This window comes from Cynocephalus volans, chromosome 6 (genome assembly GCF_027409185.1).
Source record: "Cynocephalus volans isolate mCynVol1 chromosome 6, mCynVol1.pri, whole genome shotgun sequence".
NCBI classification, from domain to species: domain Eukaryota; kingdom Metazoa; phylum Chordata; class Mammalia; order Dermoptera; family Cynocephalidae; genus Cynocephalus; species Cynocephalus volans.
The window spans coordinates 143,042,922-143,064,619 of NC_084465.1; the positions used below are offsets into that span (position 1 = coordinate 143,042,922).

At 39.3% G+C, this 21,698-nt stretch overlaps 1 protein-coding gene and 1 pseudogene across 8 annotated transcripts in view; both read left to right on the forward strand.

Moving 5' to 3' along the window:
• KIAA1217 (KIAA1217 ortholog) overlaps positions 1-21,698 on the forward strand; it is a 296,465-nt gene that overhangs the window by 91,157 nt on the left and 183,610 nt on the right. The gene's annotated exons all lie outside the window — the stretch shown is intronic.
• Positions 9,418-10,585, forward strand: LOC134379632 (short-chain dehydrogenase/reductase family 42E member 1-like; annotated as a pseudogene).

Below are 21,698 nucleotides of genomic sequence, written 5' to 3' on the forward strand. Positions count from 1 at the left end.
TACCTAATCCAATGTAAATGCTGCGTAAACACTTGTTATACTGTATTGTTTTTTATTTGTATTATTTTTTTAATGTTGTATTTAAAATTTTGTTTAATATTTTTGATCTGCAGTTGGTCGAATCCGTGGTTGGTTGAATCTCTGAATGTGGAACCCATTGATACCGAGGGCTGACTGTGAGACATGACAGAAGATAAAATAAATGTGTTCCCCTGTAGAATTATAAACCCATAATTTGTGACAAGGGCTTTAATCTGTCAGTATTTAATTTTATTTTTACAATAAAATGTGACATAGGTCAAAGTCATTATATGGTATTACCTTCAAGGAAGTGTCATGACAGGGTGGTGAAGAGGAGGAGGGGTGGGGAGGATTAAAAAATACATTGCTGGGAATCAGAGTGACAGTAGGTTTGGTGGAGGATGTAAGAAATTTAGTTTGGAACGTTTGAGGTGAGTGAAGTAACTGGAAATTCCTCTTTAGGATATAATGGATATTGGCAATGCATTTAAGATATGAATATGTAGAACTCTGAAATACAATCTGGACCATGGCCGTCAATGCATAGGTGAAAGATTCTTAAGCTTTTTCTGTTTCTGGCATTCTCTGTGCCTTTAGGGCAAATAATAATAATAATAATAATAATAGCTAACAAGTTTTATTTATTAAGTAGTAAAGTCCAAACAACTTAGAATTTATGAGCTAACAATTTAGTAGCTGATTAAAAATAAAATCACATAAATTCCAAGGAAAAGATACATTTTCTTCATTTTTAGGTGATAGTTTTATGTGTCAACTTGGCTCAGCCATGGTACCGAGTTAATTGATCAAACACCAGTCTGGATATTGCTGTGAAAATATTTTTAGATGAGATTAACATTTAAGTCTTTGACTAAAGCAAATTACCCTCCGTAATGTGGAGGTCTTCAATGTGTGAGGGGTGCAAGAGAAAACGGATCGAGGTTTCCTCAAGGAAGAAAGAATTTTGACTCCAGGCTGTCTTTGGACTTGGGCTGCAACATCAGGTCTCTTCCTGGGGTCTGCATCCTGCTGACCTGTCCAGCAGATTTTGGATTTGCCAGTCCTCACATTCGTGTGAGCCCATTCCCTAAAATGAATCTCTCTCTCTACCCACACACACAACAGATACCCTCTCAGTTTTGTTTCCCTGAAGAATTCTGTCTAATACGAGTGTACTTCAAAAAGTTAGTGGAACAAGAGAGTTAAAAGGTAATGTGAATCTTTCCACGAACTTTATGAAGACCCCTCATTATCAATGAGATGTTCACACCTGTTGGGCACTGGGCGACTTCTGAAACCTTGGAATCAAATTGGACACTGTTTTTTGTTCTGCTGTGATTTTTGTGCAGTACAGTCGGCCCTCTATATCCGTGGGTTCCTCATCCATGAGTGCAATCAAGTACGGGTTGAAAATATCCCCCCCAAAAAATGCACCTCTACTGAACATGTACAGACTCTTTTCCTTGTCATCATTCCCTAAACAATGCAGTATAACAACTGTTTACATAGCATTTACATTGTACTGTGTATTACAGGTAATCTAAAGATGATCTAAAGTATTTGGAAGGATGCACATAGGTTATACACACTATTTTATATCAGGGACTTGAGCATCCTCAGATATTGGTATCTGCAGGGGGTCCTGAAACCAATCCCTCATGGATACCGAGGAACGATTATATTTGCTTTTTATCATGGCAACTTCTGGAAACCCCACTTTGCAAAGATGACATCACCAAAAAGAATGTAGATGAACCAGTGTTGAAACTGTGAACTGCCTCAAGCTAGTTGTTTGCATAGGGTCCCACCAGTGTTGTTGTGTTTCCCTCAAAAATTTAAAATAGCCCACAGTGCCTCTGTGAGTTCGCTGTGGCATCCCAGGGCACCTGGGTGCACAGTTCAGGAACTGTGGGGACAGGTGGTGGCAGTAGTCCTGGGGAGTAGATGAACTCTGGCAGAGAGAGCACAGGGGGGTAGAGAGCAGAGATGAGCTGCACACCTGGAGGGGGAGGCAGGGAAGAGGAGCTTTTGAGAGGAGACTCTAAAGAGAGAAAATTGCTATGCTACCTGGAAAGAGCTAGGAAAATTTGATTAGAATATAATTACAACTGAAAAATGAATTTGGCATAGGAAAAAAGCAGGCGGAAATATTCTATAAAGCTTACACAGTTGGGGGAGTTAGGATGGTGGGTCTGTGGTCATAATTTCACCCTTATCTTTCTTTTCCAAAAAATTTTTCCAATGTATATGTCTTCATTGTATAATGAAAAAATATATATTTACAACCATGAAAAAATTTCTTTCTTACTCTGCTGTTATTCAACACGACTGAGTTTTTTTGTTTGTTTGTTTTTTCTTTTCATACACCTGCTTCTATTCAGTTCTATCATTGAAGTGTGTGGATGGAAGGAGAGTAACGTTAGGGGGAGATATTAATGAAAGGTGTTATAGAAGAAAATATTTCCATGTTTGCTTTTCTTCATGGAACTTGCATTAGAGCTGGAGAGGTAGGACTGAAGCAGGTTTGCATAACGTGGCGTAAGGGAGCTTCGGAATGAACCTCAGGCCACATGCGCCTAGCGCAGGAGGTAGAAGTGCGCACCCTGGTGGAGGCCATGAGAATTGCACCGGCAGGTCAAGCCTGGAAGAACATCCTGGGGTGAGCATAGTCCTCGTACAAGACCACCCCACTGTCCCTCGAGAGGGGTGCGTGGTCTTGCTTTAACCAGAGCCATAGTTGTAACAAAGCGGCTTGAAGTCCACGAGTCTTTGCTAATGTACTTTAAGTCTCTTGGCATTTATTGAAATTAATTTGCCTGTAAGAAAAATCATATATCCAGCTTTGTTAGCTGTACTTTCAGGAAAAATGCTTCTGTGAGACAACTAAAGCTCACATTTATGACACAACAGTGTGACAGAACAGAAAGTTGTCATAATTAAGCATATAAAACTACAGGTTTTCTGCAATTACTGTTATCTTGTAACGGGTTGTTTCATCAGGTAAAAGCAGTGATTCCGAGAAAATCATATAGCTGGAATCAGTGGGTTTATGTGTATGTTATAAAATGCTATTTGGCATCTAGTAAATTTTTATTTTGAGGAAAAAATAAAGGACAAAGAAAGCATCCTATTCCAAGTCTCCAAGAAGGTTATGTTTTTAATTCCACCCCACAGACAATTTCAACAAATTTGTAATTATACTTCATGCATGGAGATCTGCAGAGGAAAAATAGATTGGTACTTATCTACCCAAAAGCCATAAATCAGACATAGAATGGCTAATCACAGATATAAATTGTATGCTTGGTGCTGATTACTTTCTCCTCAGTCTACTGTGAACAATTAAGAATTTAGATCTTGGGCTGGCAGTGCTGTTTTTGAAGTATGACCCAAAAGTATAAAGTGAATTTTAAATTCTCTTAATCTGGTTTACACTTTCCTTTCCTTTTTGGTTAAAGTATTATCTTCAGGAGGCCCATATTAAACCATAAATACTACCTGAGGCAGTTTTCATAGCACCACAGCACCTATCCATTTATTAGAATAACTAGATCTGCCTGGTGGCTGAGAAAACACAACCCTTTTTACAATGTGGAAACAAAACAACTTTTTGTAGCAATCACCATTAATTGATTTAATGACATGGAGATAGTTCTAATGGGCCCAACTGATTTTCTGCATTATCATTCTCATCAGAGCCACCTGGGACCATCTTAAAATCTACAGAGAAATGGTGCAGCTGCTATGGAAAACAGTACAGCATTTCCTCAGAAAAATAAAAATAGAATTGCTATATGACCCAGCAATCCCACTTGTCAGTACATACCCAAAAGAATTGAAAGTGGGGACTCGAAGAGATGTTTGTACACTCATTTTCACAGCAGCACTATTCACTGTAGCCAAGTGGGTGGAAGCAACCCAACCATCCATCCATGGAAGGATGAATAAACAAAATGTGGAAGGAAATTCTGACACATGCTAGCACATGGATGAAACTTGAAGACATGATGCTAGGTGACAGAAACCAGACACAAAAAAGACAAATATGATTTCACTTACGTGAGATTCATGGAGACAGGAAGTAGAATGGGGTTCCAGGAGCTGGGGGAGGTAGAATAGGCAGTGATTTAATGGGTACACAGGTTGCAGTTTTGCAAGACGGAGAATTCTGGAGATGGATGGTGTGATGGTTGCACAGCAATGTAAATGTATTTAATGCCACTGAACTGTACATTTAAAAATGGTTAAGAGGGTAAACTTTATGGTATGTGTATTTTGCTGTGATTAAAAAAAACAAAACAGAACTACAGAGGAGTGGTCTCCACCACAGAAATTCAGTTCTAGTTAGTAACAGGGGCCCAGGCTGCCTTGATTCTGGTGTAAGGTGGAGGATGTTCTCTGGAATAGTTAGACCCAAGTGGCAAGATGGGAGAACTGAGCGCTGGGAAAGAAAGAATGGCAACACTAGGAGCAGGGAGACACCAGCAAGGAGGAAGACCCTGAACATGAACTTGGCCAAGGGATTGTTCCAGGGATGGAAATGTCAGGCCCTGTAAGTGATTGTGCGTGTGGGCCAGAGGGATAGTAAATAATGTTTGGGCTACTGTCTTTCAAACCACCCAGAGTGGGTGGAGGTCTGTCATGCCTCTGAGAAGCACCAGCTCTGCTCTGGGTCTTGCCTCGCAGGCTGCTCATGAGTGTGTTAAAGATAGTGGGCATCTTTCTGCTTAGAGTGAAAGAGAAATAGGAGGAAGTCAGAATGAACGGGCCATGCTACTTTTCATCCTGGTAATTTGTGACTGATTAAAGCAGTGTCTTTAGAAGCCTAAGGGAGCTATTTGGTGATGCCATTTACAAGTGATTGTTGCCTTTTTTATTTGTGGAATGGACCTGGCTACAGCCCTGTTGTTTCTTCAGGGGCCTGAACTACTTCTGGCCCAGGAAGAACACTGAACATTAGATTAATGGAGTGGGCTATGTATCAATTGAATGCACATGTATGCACAGAGAGTTTTATGCGTATCTCAGTGGCTCTCCAAATAAGGCAAATCATAGTTCAAGTGAGTAAGTCTTTCCATGCCAGGAGACCTCCCTGACAATGCTCCATTTCTTCTTTTCCAGAGAATTCTATGGGAATCAATAGCAAGCCCTGGTGTCCCTATCCATGCTCTTTATTGAATTCAATTCATTTTGAGTGACCTTTATTTTTCAGAAATAGTTCTTTATTTGTGAAGTGCACATTGCAAACAGCCTAAACAACCCTCTGGCTTTTGGTTATTAGCATTCCATCTGCTTTATAATGTCATCGTAAAAACCAGCTGTGCTAGGAAGGAAAAAGTATTGACTGAATCTTTTTCACTAGAAGAAAAATTCGTGTGGCATTAAGATTGCCTTGAACTTGGATAGACTTTGAAGAAAATGGCAATGTCGTCTTTGCCACTTTGGGTTGTGACTGTGTTTGACTGACTTAAGGTATTTTGTGTATTTCTCTTCTTAGTACCTGAGAGTAAATGTACTCCAGTTAATGATGGAATTATAAACTAAAGTTTCTATAAATCAAAGGAAAAATAATAATTTTAATAACATGTTATAAAGTTCACCATTGATCTTAGGCTAAGAAACCACTAAGAAGAAATTTGGAGAAGAAAATACAGATAAATATGGATAAAGTCCAGGCTTGAGCCCAGGGTGGGAATATTAGCAAGAACTCTTGGATTTTTTTCCCCAGATCGTGGTTCTTTAGTTGTTTATTTTGTAGTCCTGCTTCTCCAGTAATCTTTGTACTGTCTCTTAGACCCTATTTTTTAAAATGGTGATGTTGATACTTGTTTGTGTTCTGGTCTTGTCAAGTCTTGCAAATTTGTACCACTGTTGTGCTAATTTCTTGGCTGGGAGCCTGAGATTATTATGTTTTCACAGTAATGCTTATACTTGCTTTTATTCAGAGACTGCTTGGAAGAGCCTTGCCTTCTTGGATTGACTGTGAGCCTGACCTTTCAGATATTGCCTGGGCAGAACACGAATTAGAAAAGGGATAAGAAGGCAACCACGGAGGTGCAGTCAGTTGCCACCTTTGCAACTTGAAATAATCCTAGAAATTCTGGGCCAGCCCCGGGGCTCACTCGAGAGAGTGCGGCACTGGTAGCGCCGAGGCCATGGGTTCGGATCCTATATTGGGATGGCCGGTGCGCTCACTCGCTGAGCGTAGTGCAGACAACACCAAGCCGAGGGTTGCGATCCCCTTACTGATCAAAAAAAAAAAAAAAAAAATCCTAGAAATGCTCATTTCCACTTACCAAAGAACAATGCCAACGCTACCTGGAAATAAGCAGTGAATTTAAATTTAAGTTCAGGTTTCTGACTTGTCTTCATTCTTTCAACATTTCTTCATTATGGATGCATGGGGCAATGACCTCTAAGTTATTTGATGGTAGTGTTTTTGTATTGGGATTTTCTTTTCCCTTTCAGATTTGGAGCTCAGCTCTTTGATTGCAAGGAGGGAAGCTCAGACAGGCTATGGCAGTTCAGCTCCCTGCTGGCATCAATTTCTGGAGGATGCATAAATTCAGAATTATTAGGAGAAACATATGGAAGCAAAATGAGACAGGAAAAAGGGGTGTGTATGGTCCCTGGGTGGGCATCTAAGAATGAAGGTGAGAAGGTCATCTTGGACCCAGCCCTCCAACTTACAGATGACAGTCGAGAGAGAACACAGGGCTCCCAACCAAGGTCTCGGATAATCAACAGCAGCTCAGCTTCCAGCCCCCTTATCAACTGCCTTTTACATCACAGTATGGATAGATTCTCTTAAATTTCTCAGACAAGGCTAATTACAAGCAGACAGTTGATCCTATATTTTACCAATTTGTCTGCTCTGGCTATAAGATTAGGGAAAATTATCCTCTTGACGCAGAGTGTGGAAAACAGAGTAGTTGGTAATGGGGCGGGAGTTTTGCTTTGCATGTGGGTATGTATGGACATGTCTACACATGTATGTACTCTTCAGAGGAGTGATGAGGAGAAGAAAACGAAGAAATCGGCTACTTTTCCAGTTTCGATTCAGCCAATTCATAGTAAATTCATTAGTTCAATTAATTCATACTAAATTCAGTTTAAATATGTTGTAGTCTTTTTACCCTGAGCCAGCCATTTTCTTGTATGAGTTTATGTTCTTTGGATTAGATTCTACAGGACCAGATTTGGGTTTCTTGTTCCTCAAATCCAGGGTTCATAGAATCATTTCAGCTTGCAGGTGGTGGCGTATGTACTGGGTAAGTCACTTGCCCGTTCTAGCTGATCGCATTGCAGATTTACAATTACGGCTCTCAGTGACAAGGCAGGTTACTGTCCACCTCCCTACCCATCACACTCTTAGATTACTAATTGGTGCATTGCTTGAGAAAATCTCACCCTGGAAATATATGTGGGCAAATAACAGATGTTATTTGTATAAGTTGTTATTCAACATTTACATGTTATTGAAAAATCATCTCTAAATTTCAGTGATCCTTTTATTAGCAAAAGTAATTTATTCTGGCAATGAACATTATTCCTTAAATTGGAATTCAGAGGAAATGGCATAAAGATGAATCCTAGGATGTGGGTTTCTTCTCCCTCATCCTTTGCCTGGGGCGCTGCCTTTTGTCTCGTTCTTTTGGAAGACGTGGCTATAGCCTCTAGTCTTGTTTTCGTGCACACTGTGTCTGCTAGTGTCTTTTGGGATTGTTTCTTTCCCAGGCATCCTTAGGAGGACAGACAGGTCTAGATCCCAAACCTGCTCAAGAGCTTTCTTTTTTTTTCTTGAAACAGAATTGATTGTACATATCTGTGGGGTACAGAGTTGAATACCAATACCTGTGTGCAATATGTGATGCTCAAATCAGGATAATTTGTATATTCAACATTACACAACATAATCATTTTTTGTGGCCCTTTACCAGTTTCTTGCTACCCCCCTCTCCCCTCCCCCCCCTTTCCCACCTCCAGTAACCTCAGCTCTTTTCTCTCCTTTTGAAAGTTCAATTAATTATTATGATTGTTGTATCTTTCTTTTTTCTTTTCTTTTTTTTTTTTTTTTTTTTTAGTTCACACTTATGAGTGAGGACATGTGGTATTTCTCTTTCTGTGCCTGGTTTCTTTCACTTAACATAATTTTATCTAAGTTCATCCATATTTTTGCGAATGGCAGAATTTCACTATTTTTTATGACAGAGTAGTATTCCATTGAGTATATATACTACAGTTTCCTTATCCAGTCATTTTATGATGGACATTTGTGTTTGTTCCAGCTCCTGGCAATTGTAAATAGAGCTATGATAAACATGGGAGGGTAAATATCCCTTCAACATGGTCATTTCCACTCTTTTGGGTATATACCCAGCAGTGCGATTGCTGGGTCATATGGAAGTTCTATTTGTAGTTGTTTGAGGAACCTCCATACTGTTTTCCATAGTGGCTGCACTAATTTACAGTCCCACCAACGTATAGAAGAGTTCCCCTTTCCCATATCCTCGCCAGCATTTGTTATTCTCTGTCTTTTTGATAATAGCCAGTCTGATTGAGGTGAGATGATACCTCAATGTGGTTTTGATTTGCTTTTCCCTGATTCTTAGTGGTATTGAGCATTTTTTCATGTGTCTGTTGGCCATTCGTATATCTTCCTTTGAGAAATGCCTATTCAGCTCCTTTGCCCAGTTTTTAATCAGGTTATTTGGTTTTTTACTAGGTTGTTTGAGTTACTTGTATATTCTGGATATTAATCCCCTGTCAGATGTGTAGTTTGCAAATATTTTCTCTCATTCAGTAGGTTGTCTTTTTGCTCTGTTAATTTGGGGTGGGGGCAGTGGGCCACCAGGGAGGCTTGGGCCCTGTCGCTTGGTTATGTCTTCTGCTGCTGCTGTGAGTGGGCAGGAGTCAAGAGGACCTCCACCCCTCCATGAAGACCCTGGGCTGGGCTGGCAGGTTGGACTCGGCCTGGAATGTGTCCCTGTGGCCACACCCATCGGGGGGCAGCTGTGGGCAACAGGCAGCAGCTCCCAGGAGGGGACAGTAGTGTGTGACACTGACCCAAGTAGCAGGAAAAATCATTCCCTTTTCTCTTTCTGATTCTAAGGAACCGGGCTCAGCTTGGCTTTCTAGAATGTCACCAAGGCCTCAAACACTGGCTTGCCTCTTTTTTTAAAAAAAAAAAGCAGCAGGCCCCATGCTCAGAGCTTTCAACAGCTATCTAGCTAAATTTGATTCCTATCTCTTGTTTTCATCGTGCTTTGGAGGAAAGATTATCTTCTCTTTATGACAAATGATTCTGGTTTCCCGTTTAAAGTGGCAATGTGAGATTCCTATTTAAAATGAATATATTTATTTTAAAAAGGTCTAGTTATCTGTTGCCTACCATATATGGACTCCCAAAGATCGCCAAAGGAAAAAACTGTCCTCATTACGGGAGGAGGTGGCTGTTTTGGTTTCTGCTTAGGCTATGCTCAGAACCAGAAGGGGGTCCATTGTGGTTCTGTTTGACATCTGCAGCCCTGCTCAAACCATTCCAGAAGGAATCCAGTTTATATGGGAGACGGCTGCCATCTCTCTGATGTAGAGATAGCCTTCCAGGATGCAGGCATCCCCTGTGTTTTCCATATTGCCTCTTATGGTATGCCAGGTTGGGAGAAACTGAATGGAACCCTGATTGAAGAAGTCAACGTGGAGGGCACAGACAATGTCCTCCAGGCTTGCCGGCAGAGAGGGGTGCTCAGATTAGTTTACACCAGCACTCTCAATGTCATCTTCAGAGGTCAAGTTATCAGAAATGGGAATAAATCTTTGCCTTTCCTGCCTCTTCACCTCCACCCTGATCACTACTCTCGGACCAAATCCATTGCAGAGAAGAAATTGCTGGAGGTGAAGGGTATAGCCCTGGACAGGGGTGGTAGTGTCTTAAGAACCTGCACTCTGAGGCCGGCTGGCATCTCTGGGCCTGGAGAACAAAGACACCTTCCCAGGATAGCAAGCCACGTTAAGAAGGGCCTGTTCAGCCTTGTGTAAGGGGATCCCAGGAGCCTGGTTGAGTTGGTCCATGTGGATAACCTGGTGCAGGCTCACATTCTGGCCTCAAAGGTCCTGAAACCTGATAAGGGCTGCATTGCCTCTGGGCATCCTTACATCATCTCAGATGGCAGGCCTGTGAGTAACTGTGAGTTCTTCCTGCCTTTGGTGGAGGGTCTGGGCTACACCTTCCCATCCACCCAACTGCTGTCGATCCCCATCTACTGCTTTGCTTTTCTTACAGAGATGGCCCGCTTCATTGTAGGTCAACTCTATATAACTTCTAGCCCTTCCTCACCTGCACTGAGGTTTTCAAAACTGGTGTCACACATTACTTTAGCGTAGAGAAAGCCAAGAAGGAACGAGGTTATGACCTCCAGGAAGTAGTAGAGTGGTTTAAAGCCCATGGTCGTGGCAGAAGCTCTGGGATTGGTGACTCAGAGTGTCTTATTTAGGATGGGCTGTTGTTTTACTCTTGGTTATAGCAGTTCCCATCTGGCTGCCTTCTGTGTTTCTGTCACTATGAAAGAGAGCTAGAATTAAGTTGCTGATCACACCTGCTGAGATGGTTTTCAAGAAACATGGGTTTTAGAATATATATAGTGCTTTCTGGTGCTAAAAATTTTTTTTTTTCTTTTGCTGTGCAGAAGCTTTTTAGTTGGCTATAATCCCATTTATTTATTTTTTCTTTTGTTGCCTATGTTTTTGGGGTCTTATTCATAAACTCTTTGCCTAGTCCTACTTCCTGAAGTGTTTCCTTTATGTTTTCTTTCAGGAATTTTGCAGTTTCAGATCTTAGATTTAAGTCTTTAATCCATTTTGAGTTAATTTTGGCATATGATGAGAGGTATGGGTCTAGTTTTGTTCTTCTACATATGGATCTCCAGTTTTCCCAGCACCATTTATTGAAAAGGAAGTCTTTTCCCCAATGTATGTTCTTGGTGCCTTTGTCAAAGATCAGTTGTCTATAAGTATGTGGGTTGATTTCTGGGTTCTCTGTTCTGTTCCATTGGTCTGAGTGTCTGTTTTTATGCCAGTACCATGCTGTTTTTGTTACCACAGCTTTGTAGTATAATTTGAAGTCAGGTAGTGTAATGCCTCTGACCTTATTATTTATTTGTTTGTTTTTTTTCTCAGGATTGCTTTGGCTATTGGGGTTTTTTTGTTGTTCCATATGAATGTTAGGATTGTTTTTTCTGTTTCTGTGAAAAAAATGTCATTGATATTTTGACAGGGATTGCATTGACTCTGTAGATCACTTTGGGTAGTATGGATATTTTACAATGTTAATTCTTCCAATGCATGAGCATGGAATGTCTAAGAGAACATCATCGTTCCATTCTCCTAGACCCATCAGCCCAGAATGGACAGAGGATACCATTTCCAACCACCTCAGTGACTTACCCTGCCTCCTTTTCAGATTTATCTGTTTTATCATCTACACATTTAAGAGAGAAGCTCCTTTCTCTAACAAACACTTTAGTCAATTTGTAGGAAAAACCTCTTTTGAGAATACCAAAAAATTACACTCATATTTTTGTTTTAAATTTTGTTCATACTACATGCAGTCTCGTTCCATTTCTGTGTGACATTGTTATGAAATACAGTATTCTTCAGCTAAATAATTTCATGAAAATTGCCTGATTTCTGTGTACTTAGAGCTACTCAGCTAAAAGATAACTTTATAACAGCTAAAATTTCTTGGCTTCGCTTTATCAATTATACATGTCATTGCATTATATAGTTAAAGGGAAACATGAATATAAAACCATCATTTATGATTTTTAAGATGAGCAATATGAAGGCAAGTTTTTATCTCAAGGGAATGATCTAGAGAAAAGAGAGGGATAATTGTAGAAGGGAAGGCACTGAACAGGCCAGAGGATCAGGATTTAGCACACCTGGAAGAGTTGTCTCAGGAGCAGGAACAACTTTCCCATCTTAAGAGTAGGAAAGACATAATACATGGGTACATAAATTTGGTGGATTTGAGGGTAAGGGGATGAGGTAGTTCTTGTCTGTCAATGGCATATGAAGAGAGGTGATCAGAAGAAGAAAGAGGATGTTGGAAGGTTAAGGAGAGAGGAGAAGCTATGAAATAGATTGTCATCCTGGAAAATAAAAAAGTGAAATAATTGGGAATGGGAAGAAGAATCATCCAGCAACGTTGAGTGCCAATTTGGGATTTGTGGTAATGAATTGTAAGGTAAGACTATTCAGCACAGCTGTGTGGGGTTTTTTCCTTCTAGGTATTTCAGCTGCTCAACTGCAAATGGTTAGTTGGGTGGAACCTCTACTAATTGCCAGGCTAGTGCAATGGCAGAAGAGAGAGGCAAGACAGATAAAGACATCTGTAAGGAATTCACCATTTAGGTTATACCACGGAACCTAAGCTGGTTGTGAAGGACAGTGAGCACATGAAGTAGAAGGTAGATTGGGATTGAAGGATGTAACTCCTGTGGCTTTAGGAATTATTGGAAAGAGGTGCCTAGGGGAAGTATTTTTGACTGGTTTAATCTTTATGCCTTCAATTTGTACATTGTATAAATTATGCCCTATATATAGCTGACTGTCCTGGGGGCACATTGAGGTGGAGAGTTGTCTATAGATTTGATAGTCAAATTTCCACATCAGGGTTATTGTTTAATAGACTGTGTTAGCATTTGGAAGATGATAGAAGTTTTTCGGGGTTTTTTTGTCAGCCTTTATTCAATTTGGGGTTAACTTATAAATTTTTAAAAAATCTGTCCCTTTTTAAGGTTTCATTTTTTACTGATTTTATAAATTACAAATAAATTACAAGTAAGGGTGAGGATTAATATTTAGTCCTCTGGAAATAGATTTTAAAAAGAAAATCACATTCATTATGGAAAATTCAGAAAGTCCCAACAAAGCATTTTTTAAAAATTCTATCCTCCAGACAGAAATGCCTTTCCATGTTTTGGCATATTTTAAAATTGTTTATATTACTTAATATCTTTTTTTAATGGTTATGAGATGTTTGTGTTAATTCTTAAAATACATAAAATTATTATTCTATTATCAGACCATTAAGTTCTTTTCACATTTATGATACTATGAATAACCCTGAAATGAGCCTGGTAAGAGACTATCTTAAGTTGTAGATGTACCAGTTAATGGGCCCGTGATCTACTCTATGGTTTGAAGCAATGTTTTCATGTTAGCATGTTCCAGGACTGTCTGGAGGAAAGTACAATTATGAGGTCTTTGGATGCCTTGGAAAGTAAAAGAACGTTACTTCATATCCAGTTTTTACTTTATCTTTTCCATCAAGCTCTTTTATCACTACACTTCCTGTATCAATACTGCTATTGATTGGTTGAATCGTGTCCCCCAAAGTTCATACACTGGAAGCTTAATTCCCACTGTAAATGTTGAGGGTGGGAAATCCTATTACGGTAATTAAAAGATGGGGCCTTGAGAAAGTGATTAGATTGTAGGACCGTGCCCTAGTGAATGGGTTAATAATGGTGGTCAGGGGCGTGGTTCTGAGGAATTGAAAGGAGATTGCATGAGGAGCTCACTCTTGCTGTCTCTGCTCTGCCTTTTTCTGCCATGTGAGACTCCTGCATTGCTGTAAAGCCACTACCGAAGAAGACTCTCGCCTAATGTGTTCCCTGGACTTAGGACTTCCCAGCCTCTGAAACCATAAGCAATAAGTTTCATTTTCTTATAAATTACCCAGTTCCAGGTATTTTGTTATAAACAACAGGAATGGACTAATACACCCTTGTACTGGTCTTCCAGCTTCATGATTATCACCCCCGAGGCAATCTCATTTCATTTTATTTCCCTCTCCTTACCCCAGTATTCATTTTAAGAAAACTAGTACAGATACTATTAGATGTTATAAGTCGTAAAAGTTCCTATAGGCTACCATGTTACTCATTATCTCTCCTGGAATCATTCATTTCACCCATGATCTTGAAATTAACATCTTATAATGAAAATCTTAAATCACAAAAATTCCATTTGCTTCCTCTAAACACCCTCCCCCCACCCCCCCCCCCCCCGCAACTCCCTGAGAATTAAAACAATTGCTCTTTTGGGCAGAATGTTTTGGTCTAGCTCATGAAATACAAATCTCTGTGGCAGCCTAGTTTGAGAGTAACTGATAACAGTTCTTCATAAAATAGGCGTTGTAGATATATAATTCATTTTTTCCAGTGTGCTCTAACATTTCTCGAATATAGAGGTATAAAAAGCATGGTTACCAAAAAAAGTGTGAACGGTACTGTATTACTAAATGTCATGCTTCTTGATTTACATGCTTCAGTCCTATATTACCTCAAACCAAAATGGATTTTTCTACTCAGGCTTTTGCATTTTTTAAGCTGGGCTATCCACTGAAGGTTTGTGGCATTCTTGTTTTTCCAGTGAAGAATGGAAATCTAAAGTGCTTTTGGACACTTTCACAATTATATTAATTAAAACCCTTATATATAGGAAAGGTACGGTTTGAAGGACAATGGTATTTTGATGATATCTAGGGAAGAGAATGATATGTCATGGCTGCTGGTTTGTAAATGATGCTTAATAATTTAAGCAGAGAAAGGTGATAAATTGTTGTCTATATTGGAAGCATTTTTGCATACCACTTTTGATTTTTCTTTTCGTTGCATTATTGTTTCTCGGTATTTTCAAAAGACAGCATAAAATTTGGTTTTGATTTCTTTTCCAAAAGATAAGTTGTAAAGTGCAAACTCATCAGGTTTATATTGGAATGAATGGGAGTTAGTTGTAGACTTCTAAATTGGTGTTGTGTATCCTTGGCAAGAACTAGCTTGGGTATTGTCAACATTTTAGAAAACCATTTCATGAGTGCTCTCTTCACAAAGCAAGGTAAGGTGCCAAATACAGATGTTTCAGAAGTGTTCGTTCAAGGGGCTCGCATGACCGTGGTACCCAGACCAATTACAGCATGAGTGAGATGTGTAAGCATCTCTCCCAAAACAGTTACCTATTTGGTTTTCATGGTTGCTATCTTATTAATTGCTGTAAATTTAAGGGAATTGTCAAGTCCTATGTGCTTTACATGTATTAATGCCTCTCAAATACCCTTTGAGATAAGTAGTTTTCTGTTAATTCCCAGTTTACTGACAAGGAAATGGAGGCGTGCAGGATTTATGTAACTTGCCCAGGATCTCAGCTAATAAATGGCAGAGCCAGGATTCAAACCCTATTTCTAGGGAGTATAATCTTGAATCTATTTCCTTCAGGCCCAGGATTCTGAGATCTGCTGTTCCTCATCTGCCACATGCAATCATGGTATACCCTATCACAGAGGCTGAATATTAATGTCATCTCTGTGTGCGACCTTGTGACTCCCTGATTGGGTCCCAGACTGGACCACTGAGCAGTGAAACAACTTTGTTAACAGAAATGCTGATGTATTTATTTTTTTTATTTACTGGGAATAAATGAATAACTTATATGTTTAGTTTTCAAATTTTCAGGACTATGTTCCTTTTCTCCTCTTTATAAGCATAAAATGTCCTCACAAATAACACAGTTAATATAGATCTTTATCTCTTAATTTTTGAGACCCACACTTTTTTTTTTTTCTATTTGTAGCTTGTCTTAGGACCCATGCACTGATTCTATCTTCTGGCCTGGGCACCGTAGATATTACCATGTAAGCTGGGATCCCATTTTTATTAACTGAATTTGCAACATGGGATTTGAAATCACTGTCCTTCTGTATATGTCTTCCCAGTTTTCAAAACTGATGGCATTGTTTTATAGGGGTCACTAGTAGCATAGTTATGATTTATACCATATTACACTTATACTATAATATATATGTATATATACCATTGTTTTTTGTGCTCAGAGGAAAGTAAGAATTATTAGCTACACTTAAATAATAAAAAGTATTTTCTATGGATAAACCATATACATACATATATATATTCCCCTTCCTCCAGAATCAAAGGAGAAACGTAAATTGTCTTAAGAGGTAGGTTCAGCACTCATTGGAAGATCAATCATTTACAGACCTAAGGAGCATAGACCCTCTGATGGAGCACATGAGTAGGAAGTAGCATGTGAACAGCCAGGTATTCAGTAAACCAGGTAAACTTCTCTGAGCCTTAATGTTCTTATCTATTAGATAGAAATAAGAATACCTATCTTATCAGATTTACTGACATTTAAATATAGTCATATAATGCTTATTACTGTCCTTGCCTCCTAATGTGGATACTCAGTAAGAGGTAGTTAAGGTTGATTATTAGTTGACTGCCTGCCATAGGAACTTGAACCAGTGTTGAAAATCAGCCATTCTCCAAGAAATCATAATGGAAAGAGGCTAGAGAAATGCTCAAAGCCAGCACCCTTTTATGGGTTTGCATATAAGAAATAAGGGAAAATGGGGGCAAGGAAATCTGTGTTCTTGACTTGTCTAATGCACAACTAACCTAGGATTCAAAAGTATGGCCTGTTTAAGAGCAGCTAGAGACTTGAAAAGTAAGTCTGTGTTACCCTTTGCATAATTTATTTTTCCTGATATTTAAGAGGATGTAAAAGGAGATTTTCAGGCAGAAAGTTTGTAGGTTTCAGAAGTAAAATCTTGGAAAAAGCAAAATGACCCCTTTCAGGGACTCTTGATGTAGATCTCTTATTTAAGAGAAGCCATGGACAGGCTTCCTGAACATCTGACCGAGTCATAGACCTTGAAGATATCGGAGACCTCATTGCCTTCTCTACTTTACAGAATCAAACAAATTCATAGAGAGACAACAGGGATATTTTAAAGGAGAAAGCAGAAGAATCGACTAGGACGGCTACCCTACCCAAAATTAAACACGACAATCACAGGAGCTGGATAAGTATCTAATTATGAAAGATGTTAGTATTTCTTAGGATTTTCAAGGGCTAAAAATCAGCAGTATTAATGAAGTTGAATTTATGAAAATAGATTTCAGGTATTTAAGAGAGAACTGTCAGTGCAGAGATTGAATAGAAAAAGGCATGGGAATCCAGCAGTGCTGACTATGCCTTAATGAAATTCCAATTATGAGCAGTGCAAGGCTATTCTAATGAAAGTAGGGAAGGGAGGAGGAAACCCAAGAGGATGAACGAAGAGCTGCTTGAATGGCTGAGACAAGAGCAACACTGCTACACCAAAGCAGAGGGGACGGCAGAGGGCCAAGGTGAAGTACAAAGAAATACAGCAGCGTAACGTCAGGAAAGCTCGAGCAGGAAATGAGAAGCAACTTGCACAACACATCAAGGGAGACATTCTTTAAATACATCAGAAGAAACAGGATAGGGAAATGTAGTTTCTCTGTTAAGTAGAGGAGGGAGTTGGTTTTAAATGACATCAGTAGGTCAGGTTCTCTACTTTTTTTCTCCCCAAGCAAAACTTTGTTTTCAAAGAGTCAGGTCGTATTGATGGGGAGTAAGTAAGATGACCAGAAGAGCTGGTGAGAGGCTGTTTTAGCCTACTGCTTAAGTGAAATCTGTAGGCACCAGTGGCTTTTCTATTAGGATGCTGGAATATTTGTTTAGAATGATAGCCTCACACAGCGCCAGTTGTAGAGGGAATATAGAACGAGAAAAGGAGCAACATGCCATTTCTCTGTGACAGGAGATGAGGCTTGGCCTTGAAATGATAAATCTGAAAGCTTGTATGACCTGAAAGAAAATTTAGGGGGGTTGGGGAGGGTAGCAGGTGTCAAGCAGATACCATCACAAAGTCAATTTGGAAACACCTTGCAGGCTGGAAGGCAGCAGGTATTACCAGGGTGGTTTGAAAGAGAGCACATCCTGTCAGACTAACGCAGCCTCTCTCTGTGACAGAGTGGCAGCCCAGGAGATTGAGGGACAGGAAAGGAGTAATCTAGTTTGACTTTAGAAATGCTGCCGATGCTTCTCCACAAGTTACGTCTGTCGGACCACAAAGAAATGGTTATTTTTCAGTGTACAACTCCTTGAGGGGCTGCCTCATTGGAGCACATTGAAAGTGTATTTAATTAGGAATTAATGGTCATAGTGGAGTGGGTAAAAAGGGTCCTATCAAGAAATGTTCTAAAGTGATGAGTACTATCTCCAGTGCTTATTCAAAATGTTCAACAACCTGGAAGATACGCAGAAAACAGAAAATGACCAGATTGGTGGGAGGGATGGAGAGAGGTATTCAGGAAAAATGTTCAAAATGATTCTGGTTATGTAGAGGCATGGTTGAAAACAAAGTAATAGAAGGGTATAGAGGACTTACTGATTTATGTGTAAGGACCATGATGATGCATGTCTGCTTAGAAGGCATACATTTTGGGTTTATCTGATAGTGGCATTTTTTTCCAAAAGCAGGACTGAGTTGGTTTCTTTCTGAGCCCTATAAGTTGATCCTTTCTGGGTCAACTGCCCTCTATGTAGAGTTAAGAGAAAACTTGATAGGTATAAAGCCCAAAATCAACAGGCCAACCTACAAGGTCAAGTAACAAAGCATGTTGCACTAAGCTCACATCTTAGCCTTAGTGGAACAAGGATCTAGTCTTAGCTCCACAAGTAACGGAGTAATTGGAGACATTGAACGAACCATGAAGATGGTTAAAAGGTTGGGAAATATAAGGCATCCGGGCCAGACAAAACTTGAATTCAGTGTGCAAAAATGTTGAGAGATAAGTCCTTAATGTTAAGTATGCGAAGAACTCCTAAAAGCACATTGGTGACAGCTGTTCTATATTTCTCTTAATGACAAACTAAGAGGGCAAAGGCTTAACTGAATAAAGGATTTGGAATCGATTTAAAAGAAGATAGTATGACTGTTACTAAACATTGAAATAAGTTAGTGAGGGAGGGTGTGTATCTTCGTCCAAGGGATCTTTAAAATTATGAGCAATTATGTTTTGCAGATGAATACATGTTATACATTTAGAAAATGTGTAAGTTTGGACTGAAAGTAGAAAATGAAGGAGATTAGCCTTCGCATCTCCTTCAGCTATATGTCAAAATTTGTATTTGTCTCAAAGGACTTAGTCTTTTGTAAGAAAGTTTTAATTGGCATTTTCCTCTTCCTACCACAGCTGTGTTCAGCTCTTTTCTAATTACCATGTAACTCCCTTACAGTAGTGTTTATGGATTTTTATTGTATTTGCTTGCTTAATTAACAGTCTCATTGATGCGCTTAACTCTGTAAATGGACCATGTCTATAGCCCTCACCACTGTAACTCACTTCCAACACCGTGCCTGGCACATGGTCCTAGTATTTGTAGAATGAATGATGGATGCTGAAAGAAATATAGCACAGAAGATGGCAGGCTTAGAAGGCTGTCATTTTTGGAATGATTTGTGAAGGCTAGAGTAGCACTAGAATGTATTTCCTAATCTTTGTCATATGGTTGAAGTCCCACTGCTGGAAATATGTGTCATTTGAATCAAAGAACTTCCTCTCTAACCATCGTCTTTTGAAATGCAAATGGAATCCACACAAAAACTTATGTACAAATGTTCATGGCAGCATTATTCATAATTGCCAAAAAGTGGAAACAACCCATCAGCTGATGAACTGATAAACAAAATGTGGTACATCCAAACAGTGGTACTGATACATTCCACATCGTGGACTCATCTCGAAAACATGATGCTATGTGAAAGAAGCTGGTCACAAAGAACCACCTATTAATATGATTCTATAGATATGGAATGTCTAGAATAGGCAAATCCATTGAGATAGAAAGTAGATTGGTAGTTGCCTAGGGCTGGGGAAGTTAGGAGGAGAGGGAGAGTAACTGCTAACAGATACGGAGTTTCACTGTGGGGTGGTAAAAATGTTCTGGAATGGAACTGCCATAATGGCATAGCCCTGTGAATATAGTAAAAACCATCAGATTGTGCACTTTAGATGGGTGCATTCATGGGGGCTTCTGGAATCATGGTGCTAGGCCTCTGGCAAGAAAAGCAGTGGAGTTCGAACGACACAAAATTCAAAATTTTTTCTTTCCAGTTTTACTTTTGGATAACTGAACTTGAGAATTACATTTGGCAACCCCTTTTCTACAAAACATGCCTTGCAGAGTGTTACTCTTTTCCCTTAGAATGTGTGTAGACCTCCTAACCTTGCACTTAGCATCCTGGATCTTTAGTGTGTGTCTCTGTGTCTGTCTCACCCTTCACAACATAAACTTCAGTACTGTGATCCCATCCTGTTTGGGGCTGTGTCCACGTTGATTTGCCCAGGACCTGGTACATGGTAGGAGGACCACAAATGTTTGCTGAGTTATCTATATTTAGACATAAAGGCCTGGGGAGATTTTGTTTAAAGAAAGGGTGCAGACTCTACTTTGAGTTTATCAGAGTTGCTTGCTTTGAAAAGGCTTCTTAAAAAATTATTATTCAGATAACTTTCAACAAGGGTGCCAAGACCATTCAGTGGAGAAAGGGCAATTTTTTCAATAAATGGTGTTGGAAAATCTAGATATCTATAAACAAAAGAATTAAGTTTGGACCCTTTCCTTACACCATTTATAATAATTGACTCAAAATGGAGCAAAGACCTAAACATAAAAGCTAAAAACTACAAAACTCTTAGAAGAAAACAAGGGGAAAGTTTCATGATATTGGGTGTGGCAATGATTTCATGGATATGACAACAAAGCATAGGCAACAAAAGAAAAAAATAGATAAATTAGACTTCATCATAATTAAAAACTTGTGCATCAGAGGATACTATCAACAGAGTGAAAGGGCAGCTCACAGAATAGGAGAAAATATTTGCAAATCACGTAGCTGGTAAGGGATTAATATCCAGAATATATAAAGAACTCCTACAAATCAACAGCAACAACAGCAAATTTTTTAAAAATCCAATTAAAAAATGAGTAAAGGATTTGAATAGACATTTCTCCAAAGAAAAATGGCCATTAAGCACATGAAAGGATGGTCCACATCACTAGTCATTTGGGAAATGCAAATCAAAACCACAATGAGATACTACTTTGCACTCATTAAGATGGAGCATGAATGAGAGAGAGAGAGAGAGAGAGAGAGAGAAAGAAAGAGAAAGAATGACAGTGTTGGCCAGGAGGTGGAGGAATTGGGACTCTTGTGCACTGCTGGTGAGAATGTAAAGTGGTACGGCTGCTACAGAAAACAATATGGTGATTCCTTGAAAAATTAAACATAGACTTACTATACAATCTGGCAATTCTACTTTTGGGTATATACCCAAAAGGAGTGAAAGCAGGGACTTGTGTATCTGTACACCCATGTTCGTAGCAGCAGCATTCTCAATAGCAAGTGTTCACTGATGGATGAATAAACAGACTGTGATGTGCACATACAAAGGAATATTATTCAGCATTAGAAAGGAAGAAATTTCTGCACATTCTACAACATGGGTAAACCTTGAAGACTAAATGAAATAAGCCAATCACAAAAGGACAAATACTATCTGATTTCACTTATTTGAGGTAGTTGGAGTAGCCAAATTCAGAGACAGGAAGTTGAATGGTGGTTGCCAGGGGCTGGAGGGAGAGAGGAATGGTGAGTTGTTTAATGGGTACAGTTTCTAGTTTACAAGATAAAGAGTTCTGCAGATGGCTGGTGGTGATGGTTGCATAACAATGGGTATCTATTTAAGGCCATGGAGTTGTACACTTAAAAATGGCCAAAG